The sequence below is a fragment of the Chiloscyllium plagiosum genome, unplaced genomic scaffold (assembly GCF_037043375.1).
Source record: "Chiloscyllium plagiosum isolate Xiang-an unplaced genomic scaffold, Cpla_swu_hap1 HiC_scaffold_7, whole genome shotgun sequence".
NCBI classification, from domain to species: domain Eukaryota; kingdom Metazoa; phylum Chordata; class Chondrichthyes; order Orectolobiformes; family Hemiscylliidae; genus Chiloscyllium; species Chiloscyllium plagiosum.
The window spans coordinates 86,630,632-86,655,896 of record NW_028270145.1 but is presented as its reverse complement, the minus strand read 5'-3'; the positions used below and the strand labels follow the sequence as shown (position 1 = coordinate 86,655,896).

The window sequence follows — 25,265 nt, the reverse complement described above, 5'->3', positions numbered from 1 at the left end:
ACTTGAACTGCTGCAGTCTATGTGGTGTAAAGACACCTGTTCTCAAAAGGCTTTTCAGGATTTTAATTCAGTGACAATGAATGAGTGGGAAAATATTCCTGTGTCAGGGTGGTATCTGGTTGAAGGGGAATTTATGGGTGAAGGCTGTTCCTTGCAACTGTTGCCTTTGACTTCTTGGTGGTAAACGATAAAGTCGCCATTAGAGAGAGAGAGAGAGAGAGAGAGGGGAGAGATGACTGGTGGTGATTTAACCTGAGGATTACCATGCTTCAGGCAAAGGGTAATGTCAAGAGATGAAGCCTTTTCAGTCATCTCAGCCAGTATGGGAATTGAACCTGTGTTGCTAGCATCACAAACCAGCTGTCCATCCAACTGAATTAACTGCTGTAGTGATGTCCTGGAGTTGAGCTGACTGACCTCCAACAATTACAACCATCTCCCTTGTGGCAGATATGCCTCTGAACAATAGAGAGTTTTCCTCTAATTCCCAGTGTTTCTTGACCTACTTGATGCCATACTTAGTCAAAGTTGGCCTTCAGTCAAATGTAGACACTCTCACTTCAGCTATGGAATTCATTTCTTTAATACATTTTTGAACTAAGGTTTGGAGCTCAGTGGCCCTAGTGGAACCCAAAATAAGTATCAGAGAGTAGGTTATTGATAATTAACTGATGCTTGATAGCACTGTTGGTAATACCTTCCATCACTTGAGTGATGATTGAGAGTAGACTGATACAGAAAACATTTGTCGAATTAACTTGTCATGCATTAAATCAGGGTTGGTTTGAGGGTAATGGTATATTTATGGTTATGGTGGGCGAAGAGGCTACAGATTATGCTGAAGTATATTTGTTTCTTGCTGATAATGCATATTGATCCTTGGGTTGTATGGGTTGCTTTGCTCGATAAGTTCAAAGTCTAGCCCAATAGGCACAGTGTTAGTGCCAAACAACATGATGAAAATATTTTCAATGTGAAGACAGAACTTCACCTTCACAAGTATTGTGGAATGATCACTCTTACCATTGCTGTCATAGATAGATGCATCTGTGACAGGCAGATTGGTGAGAATGAGGTCAAGTAGAGTTCACCCTCTTGTTGGTTCCCTCACATCTTGCTGCAGACTCAGTTTAGTGGCAATGCTTTTTAGGATTCAAGCAGGTTGATTAGTCATGGTACTCCTGACCCACTCTTGGTGATGAACATTGACGTTCACCACCCTGAGTAAAAACATTGCCCCTGCCTCCTTCAGAGCTTCCTTCAAATGAAATTCAACATGGATAAGTATTGAATCATCAGCTTCGGGAAGGGAAGGGGAGGGGGGCTGATGTATAATGTGGTAATCAGAAGGATGCTTTCCTTACTCATTCTTACCTGGTGTCTTGATATTTCATGGGGTCCAACTGAATATTGAGAACTCGCAGGGCAACTCTTCCCTATTGACGCCCCTGCTGAGTCGGTTCTATCGGTGGGATAGGACATAGAATGAGATGGTGATTGTGTTGTCTTGGACATTGTTTATTGAACTATATTAGGCTGATGCTTGGCTAGTCTGTGAGACAATTCCCTGTCAATTTTGGCACTAAACGGTGTAACTAAGGAGGACTTTACAGAGTTGGATATAACTGTTTATTGTTGTAAGGCATTTCCAGTCCTTTAGTCATTATCAGATGGTCCAGTTCCATTCCTTTGTTTAGACTTTTTATCAGTTGATTTAACTGTGTGGCTTGCTGGGCCATTTCAGAGGGCAATTTGAGTCAACTACCACATTGTTGTTAGTGTGGGGCCACATGTAGGCTAAACCAAGTAAGGATGACAGATTTTGTTCCTTAAAGGATATTAGTGACTGTTTTTTTAAACAATGGTTTTATGGACATAATTAGGCTTTTCATTCCAGATTTTTATTGAAATAAAATTTCATTATCTTCCATATCAGGGCTTGAATCCAGCTTCCCAGAACATTATCTGAATCTTTGATTCAATTAGTCCAGTGACAATATTACTCAATCATTCTCCTGCGCTTCCCCTGCCTCCCCCCCCCCCCCACACCCACATAATTACCATCCAAACAGCAAACATAACAGGCAATTTCTTTACCATTGACAAAACTGCAAGTCAGTTTAAAGTAGATTTAAATGTTTAATCCAAAGCTTAACTAGATTTTTGAAAGTGATCAACCTTGCATACCTATTAGTTGTATGTGTGCCTATAGGTATATGTACAGCAGGGCCCTCTTGATGCACAGCCATAATGTCTGTACTCCCTGGATTCAGGTCCCACCCACACCAGAGGTAGAATAGCAACTCTGAGCAGGTTGATTAAAAATGAATAAAGTCAGCACACATTGTTTATGGTAGATCAAAAGAATGTGCTCATTTGTTCCATGTAACTCACAATATATTATAGGGGTCTTTGGTTATATTGCTTAAATGATATGGAATATTATTTAATTGTAGAATATATTCTGAGAGTGCTAATAAACTTTTGATCTTCATATTTTAGGACTGTGATAGCTTGATATGATGTAACATGCATGAAACTGTTGCTTATTTTTATGGATGCATTCACTGGATGTGAATAACTGCTAACCTTGCCAATGACAATGTCCATTCCTAGCTGCCCTTGGGAAGATAATGATGAGTTATTTTCTTGAACCATAATCATCAATGTGGCACAGGTACTCCGACAATGTTTTAATGAGTTTTATCCAACTATTATGAAGAAACAATAATGCATTTCAAAACAGCATTGTATGTGACTTGACAGGGTAATGATGAGAATAATGTTCTCATGTGTTGGTTGCTGTTATGTCTCTAGATTGTAGATGTGTGGATGGTGCTTCTGAAGAGGTGTTCATGATGGGGTGATCACTAAAAGCCAGGGAGAGATAGTAGGGACTTCCAATGGACACCAAGTGTCTGAGCAGGAGGGCTGTGCCCTAAATCCACAAAAAAAAGCCACCTGGTGATAACATAGGAAACCTCCTATTGCTGGTAATATCCTAGTGACGGTGAAAGTAGACATTTAACTAACCATTGTCGAGAGTATGTTTTTGGAAAAGCACAGCAGGTCAGGCAGCATCTGAGGAGCAGGAGAATCGACATTTCAGGCCAGAGTCCTTCGTCAGGAATGAGGCCTGGAGAGAGAGGAGGAGAACATCTTCAAGGTAGGCATCCTTGGAAGAGGCTTCACAGCCAGGTTGAAATCAACTAGGAGAATGTGAGGTCAGCAGATGCTGGAGATCAGATATGAGAGTGTATTGTTGGAAAAGCAAAGCAGATCAGGCAGCATCCGAGGAGCAGGAGAAATGACGTTTCGGGCCAGAGCCCTTCATCAGGAATGAAACCTCATACGTCAATTCTCCTGCTCCTCATAACAGACATCTTGATGCTAAGATGCTCCCTCAAAAAGCCCAGCAAATCATCTATTCTTCTACAAAGTCTAAACAAAGGATTGAAATCAGATAGCACACTGAGCAATGACCTAGACACATGAAATGACAATGGCAAACTGAAGTTTGTTCATACAGCAAAGCCTTCCTTACTAGTATCTGGAGGGCTGTGCCAAAATGTTGAGAGCTTTTCCACAGACTAGTTAAACAAAAGCTTGACATAATCATACTGTCAAAGTCATGAAAGTATCCCAGGCACTACCATCACCAACCCTAAGTTTTCCTGTCCCATCGGCAAAAAATAACTGACTTGATATCATGGCGTTGGGGCATAGGAAAGTATTTGCCCCAGGAATCAGCAACATTAACTCTAGATCCAAGAAAGTCTCTTGACATCAGCTCGTATGTGGGCAAAGAAAGCTCTTGCTAATTACCAAGCACCATTCCCACATCATTTGATAAATCCTTCAAATGGAGGAAGCATTCAGAGTGGCAAGGGCACAGAATGCATTCTGAGTGGGGCACTTCGATGTTTACTTCCAAGAGTGGCTCATAGTAACAACATGGAGCTAACTCAGCAGGTTTTAAATAGCACAGCCACTGGAATGAGTTTAGAGCAGTTAGTGAAGGAATGCAACAAGAGGAAAAAAATCTATGACATCATTCTCAATTTGCCTGTCACAAATACATTTGTCCATGATGAAATTGTAGGAGCGATTACTTCATATTTCTTAGAGAGAAAAAGCTGAGTCATACTTTGAGGGTATTCTTGATTGCGTGTGAGGCACTACCACACTGCTATATGGGATAGTTTTGAATAGCAAGAGTAGGCATCCTTTCCAAATCAACCCTGTCAAGACACCTTAGGTTCTTACATGTTGAAATCAAGTCATCTCTCACTTTTCTAAATTCCAGCAGGTACAAACCTAGCTTGACCAGACTTCCTGTCCATTCCAGACTCTGAAATAATTGGAGGCACTGTATATGGCAAAGGCCATGGGACTTGACATCATTATGTCAGTAATACAAAGACTTGTGTCCCATAACATGTAGAAAATCAATTGCAGTTTATCTATAATAGTGGCATCCATCTGACAATATTGAAAATTGACCAGGCATGTCCTGTTCAGCAAAAGCAGAGCAAATTAAACCCAACCAATTTACTGCCCTATCAGTTTACAGTTGATCTTTAGTAAAGTGGTAGAAGGAATCATTGACTGTGTTATCAAACAGCTTGGTCCATAATGACCTGCTCATTGATGCTCAGTTTAGTTTTCACCTGGGCCAAATAGCTCCTATCTCATTATAGACTGAAACAAAACATAACAAAAGAGCTGAACTCCAGAGGGGAGGTGAGAGTAACCACCTTTGACATGAAGGCAAAAAGTGATTGAGTATGTTTTTGAGGCGTAAGAGCAAAGTTGGAACCAATTGAAATTGGGAGTGTTGGGGGGGTGGGGGCAGTGGTGGGGGGTGTTGATGGGGACAGAATTTCCACTTGTTGGAGTTATAGCTAACACAAAGGAAGACGTTTGTAGTTGTTGGAGGTCAACCTTCTCAGCTCCATAGTATCACTGCATGAGTTCCTAAGGGTGGTATGTTACCCTAATCACCTTATGCTGCTTCTCTATCAGCTGACTATCTAAACTGCAACAATTTTCAGGATTATGGAGAAAAGGCAAAAGAATGGCTTTGAGTCATAACGCTCAGTCAAAAATTAGGGAAAGGCACAATGGTCTTCCTCCACACCAGAACAATTCTGTTGAGTTCTGCGATTGATCAATGACCCACCTACCATGGTCATAAGGTTAGAGGTGGGTATATTTGCTGATGACTGAACAATGTTCAACACTAATTATGACTCTTCAGATGCTGAAGCAAGCTGTATTCATATGCAGCAAGACCTGGACAATATCCAGGCTTCGGCTGTTAAAACTAGCACCAGACAAGTATGATGCAATGATCATCTCAAACCAGAAAGAGCTTAATTATCTCCCTTTGACATGTGATACAATTACCCATATAGAACGCCCCAGTATTAATTTCCTGGGGGTTACCATTGACCAAAAGCTAAACAGGAACAGTTACGTAAGTATTGTGGCTACAAAAGCAGTGGCTGTTAACCCAAGTGTTTTGTCCATTACTTTATGTACTCATAATCTTCTGAATGACTTTTGTAGTGGAATTCCTTCCTGTTGAATCAGGTATTGGCTAATAACATCTGAGGGACCTTTAATCTTCTGAATTTCTTATCATGAATGTTGCCTGCTTTGTGGAAACAATTATGTTCTTCTTCCTTAGCATCCTGGATTTCTAAACTTCAGGTAACTTTTTTCCCCTGGACTATGTCCATAAGCGAGAAGACAGAGAAGCACAAGTTAGGCCATTCAGCCCATCGAGGCTGTTCCACTATTCAATTAGGGTGGCACAGTGGCTCAATGGTTAGTAGTGCTGCCTCACAGTGCCAAGGGCCAGGGTCGATTCTGGCCTCCGGCAACTATCTGTGTGGAGATTGCACGTTCTCCCCATGTCTGAGTGGGTTTCGTCCAGGTGCTCTGGTTTCCTCCCACAATCCAAAGATATGCAGGTTAGGTAAATTGGTCATGCTAAATTGCCTGCAGAGTTAGGTGCATTAGTTAGGGGGAATGGGTCTGGGTGGCTTACTCTTTGGAGGGTCGGTGTGGATTAGTTGGGCCGAAGGGCCTGTTTCCACACTGTATAGAATTTAATCGAAAAAAGTTTCTCAACCTCCTTCTTCTGCTTTCTCCCCTTGACCCCTTGATAATCAAGAATCTAAATAGCTCCATCTTAAATATACTCAATAACCTGGCCTCCACAGCACTCTGTGACAATAAATTCCACAGATGTGCCACTCTCTAGCTGAAGAATAAGTTTTTCCTTATTTCCTTATTTCGATTCTAAAAGATCTTCCCTTTGATCTCAGGCTGTGCCCTCAGGTCCTAGTCTAGCCTAGCAATGGAAACATCTTCTCAACATCTACATCTACACTGTCCAGGCCATTCAATATTCTAACCTTCAATTAGATTCTCCCTTCATCCTTCTAAACTCCATCGAGTATAGACCCAGAGTCCTCTAACTTTCCTTATGTTAAGCTTTTCACTCCTGAGAATATTTCACTCGTGAGAATATTCTCACGAATATTCTCTGAACCTGCTCCAGGGCTAGTATATCCTTCCTGAGATGTGGGACTGCAAATAATACTCCAAGTGTGGTCTGACAAGAACCTTACAGAGCTTCAGAAGTACATCCCTGCTTTTATATTCAAGTCCTTTCAAAACAAATGGCAACATTGCATTTCCAACTACTGACTCAACTTGTAAGTTTACTTGAGAGAATCCTGGATTAGAACTCTCAAGTCTCTTTGCACTTCAGACTTATGAATTTTCTCCTCAAATAGAAAATAATCAATGCCTCTATTCTTCTTACCAAAGTACCATGTTGTACTCCACCTGCCACTTCTTTGCCCACTCTCCTACCCTGTCCAAATCCTTCTGCAGCCTCCCCGCCTCCTCAATACTACCTATTGCTCTACCTATCTTTGTATCATCTACAAACATAGCCAGAATGCCCTCAATTCCTTCATCCAGATCTTTAATGTATAAAGTGAAAAGTTGTGGTCCCAAAACTGAGCCTTGCAGAACACCACTTATTACCAGCTGCCATCCTGAGAAAAAAAACCCTTTTATCCCCACTCTGCTTTTTAACAGACAGCCAAGCTTCTGTCTATGCCTCTAACATCATAAACCCTTATCTAACTCAGCAGCGTCCTGTGTGGCACCTTGTCAAAGGCTTTCTTGAAGTCCAGGTAGATAACATCCATTGACTCTCCTTGCTCTAACCTGCTTGTTACTTTCTCAAAAAATTCTAGCAAATTTGTCAGGCATGCTCTCCCTTTGATGAAACTATGCTGACTTTCCCCATACACTTCCAAATATTCAAAAATCTCATCCTGTAGAATGGAGTCCAAAATCTTAGCCATGACCGAGGTTAGGCTATATGGCCTGTAATTTTTCATCTTTTGCCTTACTCCCTTTTTAAACAGGGGTGTCATGTTAGCAATTTTCCAGTTCTCTGGGGCCCTCCCTGACTCTAACTATTCCTGAAAGTTCACCACTAATGCTTACACGATCTCTTCAGTTATCCCCTTGAGAACTCTGGGATGTAATCCATCTAGTCCAGGTGATTTACCGACTTTCAGACCTTTCAGTTTTTCTAGCACCTTCTCCATGGTGAGGGCCACCATACTCAGCTCTGCCCCTGACTCTCTTGAATTTTTGGGATATTACTTGTGCCTTCCACTGTGAAAACCAATGCAGAGTAATTATTCAGTTCTTCAGCCATTTCCTTGCTCCCCACTATTATCTATGCTGTGTCATTTTCTAGTGGTTCGATATTTACTTTTTTGCTTCTTTTTTACCCTTTAGATATCTAAAGAAACTCCTACTGTCTTCCTTTATATTATTGGATAGCTTACCCTCATATTTAATTTTCTCCCTCCATATTTCTTTTTTTTTGTTGCCCTCTATTGGTAAGCTTCCCAATCCTCGAGTTTCCCACTGCCCTTCCCCACATTATATGCTGTCTCTCTTTTGCTTTTATGCTGTCCCTGCCTTAACTAGTCAGCCATGATTGCGTCATCCTCTTTGTACCTGAATTCCTTGGAGTTGTAAGCAGCTAGTATTCATCTTAAGCATGGAAACCTATATTCTCTATCTCCTGATGAATCTGTATGGCATTATACCAGGTGAGAAGGACCCATTAGCTTCACTTTTTAGTTCTCAATCAGACTGTTACAAAAAATATTTTCATGTCTTTTTAGCATGCAGCTATCTTATTTTAAATGAAATGTAGTTCACTCAGAAATATGACAGCCAATTAACAATGTTTTCTTGAATAAAACAGAGAGGAATTTTATTGCCTGCTGACCCTGTGAGAAATTAATAAAATGGGGCATCAAATAGGCACACAAATAAAGATCATAAATATAATGGAATGCCGTGGGTAGACATCTAATTCAAACAGTAAGAAAGAAGCAAACATAGAGTCATAGAGTCATAGAGATGGAAACAGACCCTTCGGTCCAACCCATCCATGCCGACCAGATATCCCAACCCAATCTAGTCCCACCTGCCAGCACGCGGCCCATATCCCTCCAAACCCTTCCTATTCATACACCCATCCAAATGCCTCTTAAATGTTGCAATTCTACCAGCCTCCACTACATCCTCTGGCAGCTCATTCCATACATGTACCACCCTCTGCATGAAAACGTTGCCTCTAAGGTCTCTTTTATATCTTTCCCCTCTCACCCTAAACCTATGCCCTCTAGTTCTGGATTCCCCAACCCCAGGGAAAAGACTATCTATTTATCCTATCCATGCCCCTCATAATTTTGTAAACCTCTATCAAGTCACCCCTCAGCCTCCGACGCTCCAGGGAAAACAGCCCCAGCCTGTTCAGCCTCTCCTTATAACTCAAATCCTCCAACCCTGGCAGCATCCTTGTAAATCTTTTCTGAACCCTTTCAAGTTTCACAACATCCTTCCAATAGGAAGGAGACCAGAATCGCACGCAATATTCCAACAGTGGCCTAACCAATGTCCTGTACAGCCGCAACATGACCTCCCAACTCCTGTACTCAATACTCTGACCAATAAAGGAAAGCATGCCTTCTTCACTATCCTATCTACCTGCACTCCAAGGTCTCTTTGTTCAGCAACACTCCCTCGGACCTTACCATTAAATGTATAAGTCCTGCTAAGATTTGCTTTCCCAAAATGCAGCACCTTGCATTTATCTGAATTAAACTCCATCTGCCACTTCTCAGCCCATTGGCCCATCTGGTCCGGATCCTGTTGTAATCTGGGGTAACCCTCTTCGCTGTCCACTACCTCCAATTTTGGTGTCATCTGCAAACTTACTAACTCTACCTCTTATGCTCGCATCCAAATCATTTATGTAAATGACGAAAAGTAGAAGAGCCAGCACCGATCCTTTTGGCACTCCACTGGTCACAGGCCTCCAGTCTGAAAAACAACCCTCCACCACAACCCTCTGTCTTCTACCTTTGAGCCAGTTCTGTATCCAAATGGCTAGTTCCCCTTGTATTCCATGAGATCTAATTTTGCTAATCAGTCTCCCACGGGGAACCTTGTCGAGCCTTGTTACTTCAAAAAACTCAATCAAGTTTGTGAGACATTGCACATTACAAGTTCTTAGAATCCTTAAATTGTGTGAGTAAAACCTGATTCCAAAGCTGATTAGCTGTTGTTTTGTTTCATCCACAATAGTGAAACTTGTGGAATTCTGGAATTCTCAATGAATGGTCACTTCTGAAGTTGTTTTTGCATCAGAGATTGAGAGAAAAAATCACAGTGGGGAAAGAGGCAGAAAAAGAAACCTTTCAAGTTCTCTTTTCATAAATCCATATTTCCTTCTCCTTCTGCTCTGCCAAGCATAACACTAATTCTTAATGTCTTCTGCTTTATGCTCACACAAATCTCAGATTGGGTGGAGCTTAATGCAGTCTTTAACATTAACTCTTTCAAAGCCATTACCTCATATGATACCTGTAAAAGCAATTCAGGAGTCTAATAGAATAAAATACTCTCCTCTTGGCTGAATGGAATCACCTTCAACAGAACCTAAAAAGCTGAGCACCATCCAAGACCAGGCAATATGTTTAATTGATCCCCCTCCCCCAAACTCCATTTACCATCTTCAACTTGCAATACCTCCATCACCGATGCATAGTGGTAGGGGTGTGTTCCATCTACAGCACTTCAATAACTCAAAAAGTCTCTTTTGACAGCACCTTTAATTACCATAACCAAGAATGGCAACAGCAGTAGATTCACAGGAATAATAGTCTCTGCAAAGTTCCCTCCAAGTTGAACACACTTTTGGTGGAATGACAGCACTGTTCCTTCCAAATAACATTATGGGTGTATCTACACTCTAAAGACTGCAGTGATTCAAGAAGGCATCTAACCACCACATTCTTAAGAGCAGATAATGATGGGCCATAATTCTGTCCTAGTCAGTGATACACACATCCTGTGAATAAAAAAATAAATAAATGGGGGATTTAGGAATGGTAAAGCTGTGTAATATTAATAGGTGAAGGTTGGTCCCACTCTTATTCAAGATGCTCTTGTATTTTGCATTGAGCACATATTATTTTCCACTTAGCAGCCCAAGTCTAACTGTTGTCCAGGTCTTGCTGTCTGCAAGTTAAAAAAACATTGTTTTATCAGTTTAACACCTGCAACCATTAGCAGACATCTCCACTTCTGACCTTCTGATGGAGGGAAGGTCATTGATGGAGGGTGGGCTGGTCGCTCAGTGGTTAGCACTGCTGCCTAACCATGCCAGGGACTTGGGTTTCATTCCAGCCTTGGATGACTGTCAGTGGAGTTTTCATATCCTCCCTTTGTCTGCATGGGTTTAATCTGGATGCGCCAGTTTCCTCCTGCAGTCCAAAGATATACTGGTTCGCTGGATTAGCCATGCTAAATTGTCCAGTAATATCCCGGCTTGCTCAAGCCAGGTGGGCTAGCTTTGGTGAATGCAGGGATATGGGGATAGAGTATGGGCAGGCTCGGTGGGCTGAATGGCCTTTATCTGTACTGTAGGGATTCTGTGAAAGAGCTGAAAATGGTTAGTTTTGGGACACACCCTGCAACAAAGTTCTGAAACTGAGATGACTGACATCAAACAATAGCAATTACTTTATTTTGTGCTTGGTCCAGTTATAGGAATTCTTCTCCAAATTCTATCAATTTATTGATGATTGAGAGTAGAATGATGAGTTGGCCACTGGCTAATTTGGATTGGTCTTTTCTTTTCTGAATTGATAGACCTTGGTAATTTTCCACTTTCTCCAGTAACTGTCAGTGTTTCCTGTGCTTGAACAACTTAGCCAGATGCATGGCTCATTCTGAAGTATTAGTCATTGGAGCTACAACAGGATATCAAAGCCCATGTGTTAGCTCAATCTTTGATATTGTATGAACTGAATTGAATTGACAAAAGACTGGCTTTATGATGAAGGACACCTCAAGAAGAGTCATGGAGTCAGACAGCAAGGAAGCAGGCCCCATGGTCCAACATATCTATGCCGACCAGGTTTTCCAAACTAAAACTAGTGCCATTTGCCTCTCTAGGGCCCATATCCCTCTAAACCTTTCCTATTGATGTACCTGTCCAAATGTCTTTGTACCTGTGTCTACCACTTCCTTTGGCAGTTCATTCCATAGATGCACTACCCTCTGTGTGAAAAGGTTGCCCTTCAAGTTCTCTTTTAAATCTCCCCCACTCACCTTAAAACCACACCCTCTGGTTTTGAATTCTCCTACCCTAGCGAAAGGACGTTTGCTAAGTAAAAACAATGACTGCAGATGCTGGAAACCAGATTTTGGATTAGTGGTGCTGGAAGAGCACAGCAGTTTAGACAGCATCCGAGGAGCAGTAAAATTGACGTTTCGGGCAAAAGCCCTTCATCAGGAATAAAGGCAAAGAGCCTGAAGCGTGGAGAGATAAGCTAGAGGAGGGTGAGGGTGGGGAGAAAGTAGCATAGGTGACTGGGGGAGGGGATGAAGGTGATAGGTCAAGGAGGAGGGTGGAGTGGATCGGTGGAAAAGAAGATAGGCGGGTAGGACAAGTCATGGGGACAGTACTGAACTGGAAGTTTGGAACTAGGGTGAGGTGGGGGAAGGGGAAATGAGGAAACTGATGAAGTCCACATTGATGCCTTTGTTGTTCACTCTATTCAGATGTTTAATTGGATCATCCATCCTCGAAAGAAGAAGATATTCAAATGAATCATCTGCTTACCAGTCAGAATCTTCTGTTTTGTCCTTTCCTGAGCAATGCATTTGTAGATCAGTACTGTATGCCATTCTGCTGCTGGTGATTGCTGTGTTATGACCCATAATCAATATGTCAGTACACCTTTATGAGCAATACTCATGATATCATCACTGTATCATAACATGTGATATAATAAGTGTATGAGTGTATACTCCACCTTAACTTGAATCACTGAAGTGTGACATGCTGCACTGAAGCTCTCGTGTAATTTAGTTTTGTTTAAAATAGTTAGCTGTAGTAAATATCGTAAAGTCATAGAGCTGTACAGCGTGGAAACAGACCCTTAAATCCAACTCGTCCATGCCAACCAAATATCTTAAATTAGTCTCGTCCCATTTGCCTGCATTTGGCCCTTATCCCTCTAAACCCTTCCGATTCATCCAGATGCTTTTTAAATGTTGTAATTATACCAGCTTGCACCACATCCTCTGGCAGCTCATTCGACACACACACCACTCTCTGCATGTAAAGGTTGCCCCTTAGGGCCCTTTTATATCTTTTCCCTCTTACCTTAAATTTATGCTCCATAGTTTTGGACTCACCCACCTCGGGGAAAAAGACTTTGACCATTCACCCTATCCATGCCCCTCTTGATTTTATAAACCTCTATAGGGTCGCCCCTCAGCCTCTGACATTCCAGTGAAAACTGCCCCGGTCTATTCAGCCTCTCCCCACTGCCCAAACCCTTCAACCCTGGCAGCATCCTTGTAAATCTTTTCTGAACCCTTTCAAGTTTCAGAAATCCTTCCAATAGCAGGGAGACCAGAATTGCACACAATATTCCAATAAAGCCTTAACTAATGTCCTGTACAGACGCTGTATTCTTCAAAACCCAGTTTGTTTTGCAAGGGTTAGCATAAGTATTACTCTTGCAGGAAAAATACCCAGCTTGAGGCAACATCACATCAATGTTACCCCATAGAGGCATCATGAATGCCCAGTTTTGAATTGCCAGATGTGTTCTCAAACTATCCCACCTTGAATGGCAGCAGTGGCTGAAAAAATGCCAGGGGGTGCTTTCATTGTGAAGTTGGGTCTTCACACAAGAATTTTGTGGCAGCTGCTTCCACCAATAGTCTTATGGTTAGAACATTGGAGGCTGATAAATTGATGTGCGTAAGGTCAAGTAGTTTTTGTTTTCTCATGTTGTTTCTCTCACCACGTGCAATAACGTCTCTATAGCCGCTTGAGCTACAAAGTCATCTTGGAACTGAATGTTGAAATTCCCCGCACATAATAAATATTGCGCTCTTACTACATCCAGTAAAACTTCCGAGCCATCTTTAACCCAGAGACATGCAGGGTCCTTGCATCCTTACACATGCCATAAATAGCAAAAGTATGGGAAACCTAGAATTGGGATCCATCCACCATTTCTCAAGGGTTTCTGAGTCGATCAGCATAATCTAGGTCTGCATTTTTGCTCTTGATTATTCGAGTTAAACTTCCCAAACATTTCCCATTGTATTGAGACATGAACTCCTATGACAAGACCATGAGTCCAGGTTGGTGGAAAAGTTGACTGGTAACATAATAATGCCAGTTAGGATTAAACCCATTTGGGAGAAAAGAAATAAATATTACAATAAAAAGGCAATAGAAAATGGAGCATTTGATTAAGAGAAATTATGTAAAATTTGAAATGAAATCCAAATTCAAAACAAATCTAGCAATTTCTGTGTTATTACAGCATTTAATTGAAGTTATTATCCATTTGAATTGCTCAAAAGTAAAATTAAAATGCTTATATATCAATAATAAAAAAGGGAGGAAAAAAAAGACCTGCCTTCCTTTTGGAGCTATCACATTTTAGGATGTCCACTGTATCATGGAAAAATATGGCCAAGGTTGTAAAGTAGAAAATGGGGTTACAATTACCCCACAGCAGGATGCTACATGTGACAATAACCAGAAAAGCTATTCATTTTTAGTCAACTTGATCATATCAGATCAGATGTAATTCTTTGTTGTCTTAAGGAATTATTTCATTTTATTTTAAATTATGTTTTTGAGTTTTGAAGTGAAATCTTTATCCGGTGTTCTAGAACATCATTCTTATCTCTCATGTACAGCTTTGTGTCTTGCAAGCATGAAAGCATGAAATGTTAGGATAACATTATTCATAATCTGTCTTTCTGAGAAATGTCTTCAAGCTACAAAAGATTGCAAATTCCACTTAGATCTCACAAGATGGCACCCTAGTCACGAGGACTTGATTATTGCAAAGAACTGATGACCTCATGTAGATAAATGTGCTATTCAAATAATGCAATGTTAAATACACACAGCCACAGTCGATTTCTACTAAAACTGTGGTCAGAAATAGATATAGAGGCTCATTACTAGATGGTTTATTGCACTGATCACATGGTGTTACTCCACAATTAAATCTAAATTTATTTGACAATCAGTGTTTTAATCAGTCCTTAATCACCTAACAGAATTTGTTTGCAATTCTAAGTAGTATTGGAAAACATGATTCCTAAACGCTTTAATGTAAAGTTGACACTAATCTGAATGCCAGCAAATTATCAGCAACACTTAACATGGATAAATGTGAAGACGGGAAGAGAGGCCCTAAATCTCGGAGAAAGAATTACTGTCAGAACTTTAATTTGGAAAATTAGCTTGTTGTAATGCAATGCTGATAATGGCTACAGGCACTCTGCAAGTAAGACCATTTTAGTCTTTCAGTGAACTAAACGGAAGTATCCAAAGGTTCAGTGTTAGCTCCTTCACTTGTTTTTCCATCAGTGATCTTGAGTAACGTTTGTATAATTCTGTAAATTTACAGTTCATTTGAAAAATGTGCACAAATTAGAAATAAGAAGGTTAATATTTGGCTGACTGAATTTGATAAAGGCAACAAAAATTACAATTTTGCTGTAAGCCAAGCATTGAGGACTTCTTAAAAAAAATTGCTGATCAGATATAGGCTTTGCTACTGGCCAGTATTTATTGCCTGTCCCTAGTTGTCTGTGAGAGGTAATGGTGAGCTGCCTTCTTGAATCACTGCAGTCCATGTATGGCACTATGGATCTACTTACAACGTATGGGCTGCAGCAGTTCAAGGAGGCAGCTCTCCACCACCTTGTCAAGGACAAGTGGGCATCAGCAATAAATGCTGACCTAGGCAACAGCACCCATGTCTTCTGAATGAATTTTTAAAAAATCCTCAATGATGGATACTAAATCATACAACCTACATAGCCTTTGGTGCATACACAGATTTGGAAAAGGCTCTGCAATCCATCAAAGAAATCTTAAAAACAAATATGTTGTAGTTTTCCATTATCTTAAATATGTAGCCAGTTCTGCCTTTTTCTGCCCCACACTGTGTGTTTTACTATCTTTCTGCATTAAAATCATATTTTCACCAAATTTTCTAAAGTATTTGTGCAGTTTGATTCTTTGAACCATCTTGAATACTTTTTAAGTTTGCAGAACATATTTGAGGTTTTACATTCTTGACTGTCTTCTGAGTGGAGAGGCATGTCAGTTTAATAAGTTTGATCTAGATACAGCGTAAGAAACAATGGCATGATATTGTCAAGACAGCAGCAGACTAAAAGTTCTGACATGATATAATAAAAATCATTATCAGCAGGGCTCCATTTTTAATTGTTGAACAGCAAAGCCAGTTGGACTGGAAACCTCAGGGAACTATTTAAAATAATGATACTGAAATGAAATTGAGCCATTAACAGACAAAGGCAGTGGGCTAGTACAATGCCATTTTTGCTGTGGTTTGTTAGATTAAGGAACACCATCAACAGACTAGCAAACTGTTTAAAATCACAGCATATTCAACTGAGGGAACACTTAGAGTGCAATTACTGGGCAAAAAATTATAGCCAGCAAGCAGCAGAGATACATTTTTAGAGGAACCAAAGGAAATAAACAGCTAAATTAGACTACTTTACCTATATTACAACAGGGGCTACAGTTCAAATTGTATTTCAAGCGATTTAGGATGTCCTGAGATTATAACAGCTATCATAAAACAGCAAATATGGCTTTCTTTTAATGAAGCCTGGTTCAGGCAATATCTTGCCTCTCCCAACTGTGTAACCATGCTTCCATTAAATACTGTGGGCTGCCAGGGTTTTGAGCACCAGACATGTTACATTCTTTCCTCCTGTGATGACATTATAATGTTTGGATATGAATAATGGATTAGAAATTGAAGGCGAGAAATTATGTTTGAAGTTGTTTCCATATGTTGCAATAAGGTCAAGTGGACTGAGAGGGAATTAAACATCATGAAGAACTAAGTCTCTATAGATTTTGCAGTAATGGACAAAGCAACACCAGCAAGAACTGAGATTTATATTGCACAATAACAAGAATGCAGAAATTAAAGATAATCATAAGGCAACTTAATTATATACCATCTCTAATGTATAAAAATGTTCCAAGGCATTGCACAATAACATAAAAAGATTTTGAATCTCAAACTAAAGATATTAGAATCGGTGACTAAATACTTGAGCTCAGGTCTTAGTTGGATATACCATAACAGATAAACAATGGCACTCCTTAGAAGTCCTAAAGCACTGTCTATGCATTAAATTCCTGGCAAGTTTACACTTCCAATCTCTGAAAAGATTTCCAACTCTGAGTTAAAATTGGAGGCCTTGGAGGACCTGAATATATACCCAGGGTAATTGAGAGGAATTAAAACCTGTTCTGGAGAATTACAGAACTGAAAGCAGACACATTTGACCTATCCTAACCTGTCACCCACTTATGATTAGATTACTTACAGTGTGGAAACAGGCCCTTCAGCCCAACAAGTCCACACTGACCCGCCGAAGCGTAACCCACCCAGACCCATTCTCTTACATTTACCCCTTCACCTAACACTACGGGCAATTTAGCATGGCCAATTCACCTAACCTGCATATTTTTGGATTGTGGGAGGAAACCGGAGCACCTGGAGGAAACACACGCAGACACGGGGAGAATGTGCAAACTCCACACAGAGAGTTGCCTGAGGCGGGAATTGAACCCAGGTCTCTGGCATTGTGAGGCAGCAGTGCTAACCATTCTGCCACCGTGCTGCCCATGGTGCCACCATTCCCCCACTCCTTCAGTTACCTCCCAATGTATCACCTGCTATCCTATTCCCTCACCCATTACCTGCCACTTTACATCCTGAATCACTTCAAAGCCTCCTTAGCCCTAACCCTTAGCACCCTAAACCCTTGCCAATCTGCCACCCTATTCTTTCACCGAATTACCTGCCACACTGTCTTCTGATCAATCTTATCTGCTGACCCACTCACCAGCCACCATACTCCCTCACAACCTTGTAGCATATCCCTTTCTCTACGTGCACCCTCATACCCTCAACACTATTCTCCTTCTTGTCCACCCGCCTACTTCCTGAACACTTCATTCGCCTACCACCCCATGCCCTTATCCACCCCATTGATCAAACTATCTTGCACACTGTGAACCTTCTCTCAGTAACTTGTAAAAAAGGTTTGGTCTGTGTTGACTGGCTGGAATATAAAGCTCCCTGCTGCATAAAATGGACATTGCTCCTGTGAAGAACTTATCCTGTGAAGAATCTAATTTGTAAAATTATATTTGCAGATACATGTTATTTTGCACAAAAAGCACACAATCTGCAGGCAGTCAATGCAGGCAGTCAATCCATATGACATTTTTTAAACTCCTACATTGGAAATAGGACCAGACAGACTCAAGATTGGATTACAGACATACTGTAATCTCACACCTTTAATGCATTGTCTGAACTGAGATGTCTTTTTTTACGAAATCTTTAGTTATTTCAAGAATGTGACTTAAAAGAAGTTCTGGGATTTACATATTAATGAACTGAAACCTGCAACCATTTTAAAAGATGAAAGACTTAACAGCAATCCAGGTTTGTTCAATATATCATTTCTGTTGCCTGACGCTGTAATCTTTTGCTTTAAATTGTGTATTATGGTCCTGTTCCACAGTTACCTGATGAAGGGGCAGCACTCCGAAAGCCAGTGGTACAACCTGGTGTTGTGAGATTGTTAACTTTGTCCAACACCGGCTCCTCTCCATCACCTTAAAGGGCAGTAGTGATATGTGATTAAATTGACAGGATGTATGCCTCAACACTATACGGAGGCTAACCTCCGATTACCACCCATCAATCTCCTAAAAATCAAAATTCATTGCCAAGTGATAGAAAGCAACTTGAAATAATAACCATTCACCATTGAACTTAATGATTCTACAAACTCTGGCACCACTGAAAAATGTTTAACAGCTAAACAGTGAGAAGTCAGGTCATTTTCAAAACTCAGACTCAAGGAACTTTAAACTGCAATTGCTTTTATCTTCTTGTTTGCAAATATATCCTCTTTCACTCATCTCCTTTTGCTTTACAAGCTAGAATTGCACAATATGTTTTATGTAGTACATAAATCATCAACTGCTAGAAATTATTGTTTTCAGAATTCAAACAACTAAAATTACAAAATGTTTGTAAAATATAAATAAAGTCTTAAAATTTTTATTAATATCTACCTATCTTTTCATTCTTGATTTAGTGATTGCATGCTGAGATGTTTTAAAAACTGTGCGTGCTCAGAAAGGACATACATGGTTGAAAACCTTGCCTTAATTGTGTAGTAAAAATTTTCAGTCAAAACTGAGGCTTGTGGGAGAAGCTGAAGCCTTTTAATAAAAATGTTAATGAAGATATTAAAAGACAATTCAAACCATACCATTAATCATGTGATTGCAACAATGTAAATTCTGACTTTTTGATTTATCCCTTATTTAGTTCATTAGAAATTTCAGTTGAAACAAATAATTTCCAGAAATAATTTCTATAGGCAGTAGTCAGCCAAGTTGCAGAATGAAAGTGTTGCACTTACATAACCCCCATTCATTGCAGCTTTACATTGAAACTTCTCTGATAATATAACCTAAATGAGCAACAATTACTGTGTGAACTTTTTTGTAGGTACCTACACAGAGTCTTCAGTGAAATGCATTGCTCTCAAACTAAATTTAATGGACAATAAATAGATGATTAGTCTCAGGGGATATACATGGTCTTATGCTAGTAAGGACCTTTTCTATAGAAACCTTGGAACATTTTCAATTTTTTGTTCACAGGATACGGGTGTCGGTGGCAAAGCAAGCATCTGTTGCTCCGTAAGATCACCAGGAAAGATGATGGTCTAATGGTGTTAGCTAGAAGACACGCAGGTAATGTGCTGGGGATCCAGTTTCAAATCCCAAATGATCAAATTTGAATTCAATCAAAATCTGTGATTAAGAATCTAATGATGATCACTACATTTAGTTTGAGAGCTATGCATTTCACTGAAGACTCAGTGTAAATACCCTACAACAAAGCTATTAATGGTCAAGAAAAGTCCTCGTTCACTAATGTTCTTCAAGGAACAAAACTGCCATTATTTACTGTCTAACCTAGATTTGATTCTAGACTTACAGCATTATAGTTGACTCTCATTTTTCCCTCTGGGAATTAAGAATGGTCAATTAATACTGGTCTGGTCAATGATGCCCATGTCCTATGAATGAATGAAAAAGGAATGGAATTAAGCCATTCAGCCCATTGACTCTGATTCATCATTAGATCATGGCTCATATGTTTCTCACCCTTATTCTCCTGCCTTTTCTCCATAACTCTTGATTCACTTACTAATCAAGGACTTACCTATTGCTATTTTAAATCAGTCAATGTCTTGACATAGACAGTCTTCTGCGGCAGAGTTCCACAGTTTCACCGCCCTTTGGCTGAAGAAATTTCTCCTCATCTTGAAGGGTTGACCCTTCACTCTGATGCTATGTTCTCAGGTTTTAGTCTCTATTAGTAGTGGAAACATCTTCTCCACATCCACCATATCTAGGCCTCTCAGTGTTATGTAAGTTTCAATCAGATTCTGCCTGTCCTTCTAAACTTTATTGAATACAGACACAAAATCATCAACCACATCTCATAATAAAAGCTCTCTATATAAAAACCCTTGGTTTATTCTTGTAAACCTCTTCTGGATGTCCTCCAATTCCAGCACATTGTTCCTTAGATATGTGGCCCAAAATTGCTCATAATATTCTAATTGCAGTCTGACTAGAACTAGAATCTTGTTAATACATCTGATAAACCTAATCTATTCTTTCTGATAACCTATGCTTGAAACATATCTAATTTGGGGATTTTAAATATTTCTTGTTAAAAGTTATAACTTTTATGATTATTCTGGGAATAGAGGGGTTTGATTTCCAATGCACTACCTCAGTGAATCATGATAAAGTGTATTGAAGACAATGGGAATGATTAGCCATAAAGCCGATCATATTACAGTAAAATGATGGCAGCCCAAAAGTCTTAAGTAACTGGAGCACCCCTTTCAAAACAAAATTGCAAGAGATGGGATATTCGATCTGAGCTCAAAGACTGATATTAAAGGTTGATGTTTTTAATTGCACAACTTAAATAGGGGATAGATCATAATGTCTCAGATCTCATTAGATACTGGCATCCTGAATGATACAGGCCAACTATGGAGTCGAATAAAATCAATAGATAGAAATAATACAGCAAAATAGCATGATAGTTATACAGGTTGATCTACTATAACACATGTTTCATGAATGCAAATTTGCTGTAACGCGGTTGACAAACTGGGGACACTATTTCAAAAGCACGAACCTTTAAAACATGTAACACAATTACATTGCCAATACTTTAAGTGCCTTTTCTAAAGTGCAATTTTTCTATAATATTGGGTTGCACAAGAATGCAACCATTGTGTCAGAGAAGAACTACCTGTAGTATGACAGGAACAGTGTCATTAGAAGTAAATGGTGTACTTGCATATAGATCTGAAAGGATTAATGCTTCAGGATAATAAGCATAACCCATTTTGAAAATGGTATGAGAACTTGATGGGAGAGGAAAGTAGAATCTTATTTCAGACAAACCTAAAGCTAGGCTGCTCCAAACATTTTCATGGTAATGTAGAGTCTATTCTTATAATTGGTGAACAGTTGCAGAGATGTATGAAGTTACCCTTCTGAGAAAGGGTCACCGGACCTGAAATGTTAATGTTGATTTATCTTCACAGACGCTGCCAGACCTGTTGAGCTTTCCCAGCAACTTCTATTTTTGTTTGTGTATGAAAATACACCTTGTTTATCTCTCAAGACTTACCTACTGGATCAGAAGGTGGGTACCCCTCACACATAGTGGACCATGTAAGCCCTTAAAGAACTTACATACTTTGAAGATAACATGAGAGTAGAAATACTTGTATTTTGTGACTTGACAAATGAACAAAAGAGATCAGCAATTGATATTGAGGATATTCTGTCTATCTATACTAAAGTTAAAGCCGTAGGCATATTTATAGTTCTGTGGTCTGTAAACATCAAAGTTTACTTGGTAATAACTGTCATTTTAAGTTGCATGACATTAGACTACATCAAATCAGAACACATTGAGTGATTGTTAATCCCTACTGAAATTCGTCAGTTCAAAAGATATATGTACTTACTCTGGGAGTTTAACAGCTCATTAACCTTGATCAAACTAATCTGGAATTTGTAGTTTGCTTCTAATTTATAACGTTTAATGTCACATATTACACTTCGGTGTGAATCATAAGAGATTACTCATCATCCTCATCATCATATGGTAATTTTGACAAACATCTCAATAAACAAATTACTCAGTGCTGAAATAATTGGACAATCTCACAAGATGGTCAGATGACAACAATATATTTGAAAACTTATGAGCTAATAAAGCAAGGTACTTATGTAAAAGACAATACTAAATGCCTTGTAATTTATATAATTAAATTATATACTTAATTAAATTATGGACAGAATTAGATGTAACTGATCAATAGTTAATTGTATCATTACACAGCTCATACCCTATCTAAATTTTAATTTGCTTGATAATAAGTGGCTCTATCAGTTCATAATCACCCATAGAGAAAGCATGATGCTTGAATGTTTTATTGAAATGTGGACGCATATAAACAAAAAACAAACGTCAGAATGATATTAACTTTTAATGGGGCTGCATATGAAGAGAACCACTTAACACTACATCAAGTAATCACTTGTCGATTGAATATTATACTTGCTAATACAGTGAAAGATCTTGAGGAGATTCCTGCATGAACACAACGTAATATTATAAGAATAGGTGTTTGAGAAGCAGAGATTTCTAATGCCACAGAATATTAGTCATTGATCACTTTTTTTAGAAATAATAGTTGTAATGTTAATTCGCATTCCATACAGAACAGAGATGAGGCACAAGAAGCACAGGTTGGAAAATCCCAATGATCTCCTTGCCGTGAGGATGGAGTTATTTTAAGAGATGGCCTAATTTAATGAGATTATTTTGTTCTTGTTGTTCTACAGGTGATGCTATGGCTGACAAACACAAATGGAAATTAGGGTAGGAGTCATATTCTGCTGGGGACTAAAGGGCATGTTGTCCATTTGTCAAGCTGTGGTGGGACAATGGTCAGAATAGTTTGGCACAAAACTTGGGTTAGAAAATTCCAAGGCTTCAAATCTTCCAAAAAAATATTCAATATGCCACTTACAAGGCCTTTTCTGGCCTTTTTGCTGACTGTTACAGGAGACTCTGAGACATTGAATCATCAAATCACCTGGACCTGGACAATTTAATATGTATGTAATTCTGATTAGCCTGCAGGGACCTTCTTGTGCCTGAAACCCAGGAACTAAAATTAGCTTGAGGCTCTCATTATAAAGTCTCCACCTCTGAACCAGGACTCTTGTGTTAAAGTCCCACCTGCTCCAGAGAGGTGCAATAACATTTCCGTGATGGATCCTCAGACAGCTATATTAACCACACACCAACTCTGATTATACTGAGTGAGCTGTCTTAAAGTTAGAGCCATATAAATCATGGAAGCACAATCAGAAAATTCTGTTAAAGTTTTACAAAAAAACAGTCCGTTAACTGGCTGCAGTTGGTAAGTTTCAAATTAATCCTGATTGAGGGAGCAAACCTAATAGGTCTCCAACTCTGAACTTTTCTGTACACTAGTCAATATTTGGAGATGTTGGTGTTGGAACTGGGGTATACAAAGTTAAAAATCACAGAACACCAGGTTATAGTCCAACAGGCTTATTTGGAAACACTAGCTTTGTGAGCGCTGATCCTTCATCAGGTGGTTGTGGAGTATACGATCATAAGACACAGAATTTATAGCAAACGTTTACAGTGTCATGTAACTGAAATCATATATTGAAAAAGACCTGGATTGTTTGTTAAGTCTCTAATCTTTAGATTGAACATGTTGGTTTCAGTTCTTTCACATGTAAATTGCAGAATTTTTTTAAAGTTACATTCTCAAGAGAACTTTAACAATTGGTGTCATTTCGGCCCAGATAATGCATTGAAGGTGGGAAGTGCCCTGTGTGAGACTGTCTGTGCACAATTTACAGACTAATTCTAATCTTAAAAAAACAAATTTATAGAACCTTATAAGGATTCATGCAGTTTTTGAGCTAAATAAAATGTAATTCTTCAAGTACAAGTTCACCCCACAACTTATGTGTGTGTGTGTGTGTGTTATGTGTGTGCGTGTGTGTGTGTGTGTGTGCACATGCATGTTGGGGTGGAGGTGGGGAGGGGTTATGAGTCTGAGACAGTGTGTGTCTATGTGTGAGTGTGAGTGTAAAGAGGTATAGGTTTGTGAGGGTGCGTGTGTGCGTGTGAATGTGGGAGTCTATGTGTGAGTATATGAGAGAGAGCTTGTGTATGAGAGAAGGTCTGAGTGAGTGTATGGGTCTGTTGGAGTGTGTGTTTCTGTAGGAGTGTGTGTGTGTAGAGGTGTTTGTGTATCTGTGCCTGTATGTGTGTGTTTGTCAGTCTGTATGTGTGTGTCTGTGTGTGTGCGTCTGTGTCTGTGCGTTTGGCTGTGTGTGTGCGTGCGTTTGTCTGTGTGCATGTGCCTGTGTATGTTTGTCTGTATATGTGTGTGTGCGTAATGCAGTGGGGTCACTTGTAGTGTGACATGAACCCAAGGTCTCAATTGAGGCCATCCCCATGGGTACCGAACTTGGCAATCAGCCTCTGCTGGGCCACTTAGCGTTGTTGCCTGTCCCGAAGTCCACCTTGGAGGATGGTCACCTGAGGGTCCGAAGTTGAATGTCCCCTCCCAGGAGTGTTTCCTCCCAATCGGAGAACACTTCAGCGGTCTGGGGCATTCGACCTCAGACCTTCAGGTAACCATCCTCCAAAGCAGACTTCGGGACAGGCAACAGTGCAAAGTGGTTGAGCAGAGGCTGATAGCCAAGTTTGGTACCCATGGAGATGGCCTCAAACAGGGCCTTGGGTTCATGTCACACTACAGGTGACCCCACTGCACTACATACACACAGACACAGACACACAGGCACAGAAGCACGCACACAGACAAATGCACACAGACAGACTCACACACAGACAGACAAACAGACACACACACAGACACAGACACAGACACACGCACAGTCCTACAGACACACACACTCCTACAGACCCATACACTCACACAGACTCTTTCTCATGCACAAGCTCTCTCTCATATGCTCACCCATACACTCCCACACTCACACGCACGCACACACCCTCTCACAGACTTATACCCCTTTACACTCACACTCATGCACATGCACACACTCTCACAGACACTCATACATGTGCACATGTACGCACGCGCACACACACACATAACACACATAACACACACAAGTTTGTGGGGTGAATTTGTACTTGCAGAATTACATTTTAGTTTGCTCAAAAACTGCATGAATCCATGTAAGATTCTGTAAACCCATTTTTTAGCTTCGAATCAGTCTGAACATTGTGACAGACAGTCTCACACAGGGTACCTCACACCTTCAATGCATTATCCGGGCCAACATGACACCAATTGTTAAAGTTCACTTGAGAATGTAACAT

The 25,265-nt window shown here is 40.0% G+C and overlaps 1 long non-coding RNA gene across 1 annotated transcript in view; it reads left to right on the top strand.

The window, feature by feature from the left end:
* LOC148149657 (uncharacterized) overlaps positions 1–25,265 on the top strand; it is a 44,359-nt gene that overhangs the window by 3,136 nt on the left and 15,958 nt on the right. Inside the window, exons 3-5 of the long non-coding RNA XR_015757542.1 lie at positions 18,079–18,179; positions 19,415–19,507; positions 21,394–21,494. This is a non-coding gene — a long non-coding RNA (uncharacterized LOC148149657). The remainder of the gene's footprint in view (positions 1–18,078; positions 18,180–19,414; positions 19,508–21,393; positions 21,495–25,265) is intronic.